Consider the following 6,284-nt stretch of genomic DNA (forward strand, 5'->3'; position numbering starts at 1 on the left):
TTTGATCTATTAAGCCTTCCTATTAAGTATGCTGACATTTTTGTTTTTAGGGCTTTTGTGTATTTATTTGGAAAGGACAGGAGAGAGGAGTCTCCCTTCAGGGACTATAGTCAGACCGAACTATTAGGACAACTGGGTCTAAGCATTTTGCACAAATTTGATCACCTAGCTGTTTAAAAAAACAAAGATCAATCAAACTGAACTCTTAAATTTGCAGCAGAGTCAAAAAGTTTAAGAGATGTCACCAGAGCAAAGTTGATTGTTTACTCTCCTCCACTCCTTGACAAATTTAAAGTAATAGTTTATTAAACTCATTATAGTTAGACATTTAATAAAAACTTAAATTTACTCACATTTAATCTATGCTAACCTATGTTTCCTGTTAGGGGCCTGAATTAATAATAGAAACAAGTAATACCAAGTTTAAAAATGACTTTAATTTGTTAAAACCATAACAAAAACCTTGTTGAATCTTATGTAAAACTTTAATATGCCATATTTCTATGTGACATATGCATATACAGTGCTTAACAAATTTATTAGACCACCACCCAAAGTAAGGTTTATGCCACAGCTGCCCTAAATTAACAGCATTGGTAATTACCAAAATCATTTGTTATGTTTCTGCAATGGTTCATACACCAATATGTAGAAGCTCTTTAACCCAAATGATATTTTAAATGCTAAAATATAATTATTATTGTTATCCATGAATTTTTAAATTTACTGATTTACAAAAAAACTAAAAAAATAGTAAAGCACATTATTATTTCTTGATTGATATGTCAAATGATAGTTATTTACTTGCATTCCTGAACAGAAAAATGAGTTTTAGTGGTTGAATGTTATGCTTGATTCATTTCTGACTTCTCAGAGAAGCCCAGTGAGCCGGCTCAAATTTGGGAGAATTCAGTTTGAAATCCCTCATTCCTGTTCAAAATGGTAAAATGGTGAGCACTCACTGAAAATGAAAGCACTTCATGATGCTGGATGGTCTCTGAGACAAATATGACAGGTGATCTAATAAATTTGTTAAGCACTGTATGTGTATGTATTATCAGTCCCTGTGTGCACAGGGATAAACCTTCTGAAAGTGAGTGACATTATATGAGAGGAGTACTGTGCATCAGGAGAATACTAAAACATCAGAATCAAACACACACAGATGGTTTTCTAAAAAGTGAGCTTTGCATTTTTTATTTGCATTTCAAATTCTAGCTCAAGATGTTCTCTTCTTCACAATGGGTTAGGGTGTGGGGCAGTACTTGCACATTCTCATTCATTCACAACAAGAAGCCCAAGTTTCCCTTTTCAAGCAGAAATCTGTAGGTAATGTTTAATACACCTATTAAGGAAATTAATGGGGGGGGGGGGGTCAAACTTTAATGAAACTCAGGATACTTGAATTTTTTAACAAAAAATGGTACTGAAAAATATAAAATAAAAATATTTAATGCATAAACCAACAATTTTGTGGGGGGAAAAGACATTTTACCAAATTAGACTCAAAACCAAAACACACACAAGAAACTCCAGTTTCCTCTACATCTTACAAGCTTTCCACCTGCTACTGTAATATTTATCTAAAAGTTATACAATAACGGTAATAACATCAGCTACAGCTGAAATCAGAAGGCTTATGAGGAATTTGACGTTAAGACACATTTTATTGAAATGCTGACTTTTAAAGTGATGTCAAACAACATCGGACTGCTGGTTAGCTTTTTGTTGTAGTGGTCTGTTGGTGTTTTCTGAGGAGAATATTTTTTTTGGGTGGTGGTAGCTAATCTACTAAGGAAGGGGTGTCAAACTGAAGGGCCAAATCCAGCCCATGGTACAGTTATATCCGGCCCACAAGATCATATGACCTTTCTATTATAACTGGCCCACCAGTATGAGGTCTGCCGATTTCCTGCATTATAAATATGTAAACTTGATGATTTAAAACAGAGGTGTGGACTCAATCATGCAACTTGGACTCGAATCAGACTCGAGTCACAATTTTGATGACTTTGGACTCGACTTGACAATATCATCAAAGACTTGCGACTCCACTTGGACTTTGACATCAATGGCTCGGGACTTGACTCTGACTTTAGTCCAATGACTTGAAAATACTTGAGATTTTCAGTGAGTGTGTTGAGTAAATGTGCCCCATTCAAAGTATTCAACCAACACACTGATACTCAACCCGCGGCTCTCGAGCCGCATGTGGCTCTTTAGTGACCAATTGCGGCTCTTTTAAGGGTTACTTCAAAAAAATCCTCCCAAATCCTCCATAAATATAAGTCCACACAAAGAAGACAGACTTTAACTTCCAAACTCAAATGAAAACTTGTATAGTATTACTGTTGGATGCGAGCTGGATGGAGGAACATGCGTAAAAGAGTGCAGAGGAAGTCCGCTGGTGGAGCATCTCTTCATTAAGTTAATTCATAGAGTTGTGCTGTCTTGTGTTTAAAGTGGAGCTTCTAATGCCCTCGTTTTAACACATTTCTTCAGTCACTCCCTGCCGATGCTCTCCCATACTCGTATTTGATGATGACTTTTATGATGATTTACATCATCATCAATGAGCCAAACACACATGGATCACATTTTGAAATAATGTAAAATTGAGCAAAACTTGTCCAAACATGGGTGTTTTACTTGATCTTAAATGTACCAATGATAAATACTGTCAAAAGGGCAGAAACAGAAAAATAAAAGCAACAAACTGGCAGGGCAGAACGATTTGTGAGGGGGGGGCTGCAGGTGTGAGGCAGGGCCAGCTTTAGCCATTTGGAGGCCCAGGGCAAAGACCAATATGGGGACCCTCCCCCTTTAGCTAAAAGCAATAATAATGAGAGGGAAAAAAATAGAAAGTAAACTTTAAGTTAACAGAGTCACAGAACAACAGTAAATGTCCAAATATGAAATATAAATACCCAGACACCCATGATTCATCAGCTCTTTTTTTGTTATTCACTAGGAGGCAGTTATTGTGTTCCCATAGCTTGAGGTCTTAAAACTTAACACATAACACATAAGTTGAGGTTAAGAACTGGTTATAACACCATAAACCTAATGTTGACCAGTCAAACATATTCACTGACAAACACACACAAACCCTATATATCCACTCACACACCTATACATACACACACACACACACACTCACCACACAGACACACACACACTCACATTAGATGAGTTAAAATGTCTGTACAACGTCTTCAGAGGTTCATTTGTTGTTGCACTGCTTAGCACTGATTATATCCTGAATGCTATGTCAGCACTCTTTTTCTGTGTGATTAACTTCTGTCACACTGGTCTGATTTTATTTGAAAAAATAAAACAATTCAAAATGCATTCATTGTATTTGTCAAATTTAATAGATTGTTACATTGTTAAAATGGCAGTTTATTTGGTAAACAGAGCTTATGACTTGTAAGGACTTGAAAATTTCAAGCCTATGACTTCGGACTTGACTCGGCTTGTCTTGTCTTTACTTGAGACTTGACTTGGACTTGCACATCTATACTTGAGACTTGACTCGAGACTTGGGATGAAAGACTTGAGACTTACTTGAGACTTGCAAAACAATGACTCTCTCCCACCTCTGATTTAAAATATCCTTGTTAAATTACAAAAATCTGAAAAGTAAAAAAAAAAAAAAAGGTAAAACCAATTGGATAAAAAGTCAGGAAGGTGGGAAAATAAATTAATGTTGTCATTTCATGTTTTTAATTTTGAATCTCACAATTCCGAATTAAACTTATGATTCTGACTTTATATGTTTTGAGATATTCATATCATATTTTAACCTTCAAGATTCACAGTTTAAAATTTTAAGTCACATGTTCACCTTTTACACTTTTAATTTTGACTTTCTATCTCACATATTTGCCTTTAAAAACATTATTTTGTATTTAAATTTTGTGTTTTGACCTGTTGAACTAATAAGTTTGACTTTTTATCTCAGACTTTGAACCTTTAAACTTATCATTTTGACTTTTTTTAAATCTAAGAATGATTTATAATCAGTGTTATTTTTTATATTTTACTTCCGGTAAAAATGAGGTTGACAGTTTATGGTTTAATGTTGACCTTGTTAGGCTCTTAGGTTAGGCCTGAATTCAGAATCCACGATTGACTTTGGCTCTCCTGGCCTAAATAGTCCGGCCCTCAGGATGTCTAATGGGAGCAAATCTGGCCCCAGACTCAATATGAGTTTGACATCCCTGTACAAAAGGAGTTAAATTACAGCTAATGTGTAGCTACAGATGAGGATGAAATTATGAGCCCCCCCTATGAAAATTTCTTTTTTTAGAGTATTTCACAAGTGCTGTTAAATGGAGCAAGGACTTTCTACCACAGCTTTTCCAAACATCTCAGTTTTATTTTGGATGCTTACATTATTTTTCTTTGCACACAGAAACAAAATTATTTCACAAAAAATAAAAACTATCAGGCTCAAAATTATTAGTCCCCTGATGCTTGTCAGTCTCCTTTTTGTTGGATAACAGCCTGTTTGCTGTAGTTTTCATCAAGTCACAGACACGTTTCCTGAGGAAACCGACTCATTCTTAATTGGCCAATCTCTCAAGCTCCTCCAGATTTGATGGTCTTCTGGCACGGACCTTGGTCTTCAGTTCAACCCACATGTTTTCATCTCTCACTAGTCCTTGAAATCTTTCTCCTCCTGCCTCTGCCAGGATTGTTCTGTACTATGTGGCTCTCTTTGAATTTCTTGATAACACCTCTCACTCCAGTTCTACTTGGAAATGAAGTGATAACTTTGTATATCCCTCTCCTGTCTTTTGAGCATCAACAATTCTTTTTCTCAAGTCTTAACTGATTTCTTTTGGTTTTGCTGCAGATACTTCTTTAAGTGACAGCACAAGCCCCCTCTAAAAATTTTATACTGTGTGTAGATTGGAAGATGGCCCTAATTTTTAACTGTATTTTACAAGCTTTGTGAATTACAAAGTTAAAGCACATCACTGCACAACAGAGGTTTGTGCTAAGGCTCAACAGAGAGGTAATTTCTAAAGGGGGCTAATAATTTTTACCCTGATAGGTTTTGGGTTTTGGGAAATAATTGTTTCTGTGTCTAAAGTAAAAGAATGTAAGCATGCATGTTTGAGAAAGCTGTGTTAAGAAGGCCTTGCTCTGTTCTACAGCACTTGGGAAATACTATGAGAAATTGAAATTTTCATAGTGGGGTTAATAATTTCATCCTTGTCTGTAGCTAATGTGCTAACGGTCTTAATGAGAGCTAATGTGAAGCTAAGTCTTGTTTACATTTAAGAAGCTTACATTGCAGCTGACTGTATGTAAGAAACAGCTGATGACACTTTACATCATGTTTGTTCAAACACCTTACATACAGCAAAAAAAAAAAAAGTTCACAATCATTTTAACGGTTAGATCATGTGTAGTCTGTGTAAATAAGCAGGGTTTTACCGTCAGGCTCAGCTTCTTCTGTCTTGGACTCAGTAACTGCAGGGAAAGGAATATATGACCCAGGCAGCACAAACACTGAGGAAGAACATTGCCTTGGCACAGCAGAGTAACTCAATATATGAGTACATTTTGAGCTAATGTGGAGTTAGGTTTCATTTTGTGTGTTACGTCAGCCCTTTGCCAGCTAAACTAAATGACTAAGTCACAGTAATAAACTGTCTGAAACACAAAAGATACACAGTGGGTTTTTTATTATTATCATTATTATTATTATTATTATTGTTGTTGCTGTTGTTGTTGCTGCTGTTGTTAGCTGGTGGCAGAGGTGGAAAGAGTATGAGACTATTGTGCTAATAAAAAAAAACAGTTACTTTGGTTAAAGTTAACATAAATAGTAAGACTAGATCTATAAATCTATTCAAGTAGAAGTAAAAAGTAATTCATTTAAAGTTTACTCAAAGTACTGATAGCTACCTTTGATACCTGAGGGGGTTGCACAGTGAAATATGGTCTTTACTTCTTAGGAAATAACAAGAAGAAAATATGAATCCCCAAACTCGCTGTTTAGCTTAAATCACCTTTGTAATAAAGTGACATGCATCAGCTTTTTTGGTGATGTAACGTGTAATCATTTTCAGACTGTATGTCTGATTCAAATTGAAAAAGAGATTTAATGCATCACGAGAGCTGGACACGGCTTCGCGAGCTAATTAAAAATTACCTTAATTTTAAAAAGTCGAAATAAATAGTTTAAAATCGAAGACCTTTGTGTCTCGTTGTAGCGCTGCTCGGTAGACTTCCTCTTACAGCGCATGACGTCACGCCCATAAATTGGA

This window comes from Cheilinus undulatus, linkage group 10, assembly GCF_018320785.1.
Source record: "Cheilinus undulatus linkage group 10, ASM1832078v1, whole genome shotgun sequence".
NCBI classification, from domain to species: domain Eukaryota; kingdom Metazoa; phylum Chordata; class Actinopteri; order Labriformes; family Labridae; genus Cheilinus; species Cheilinus undulatus.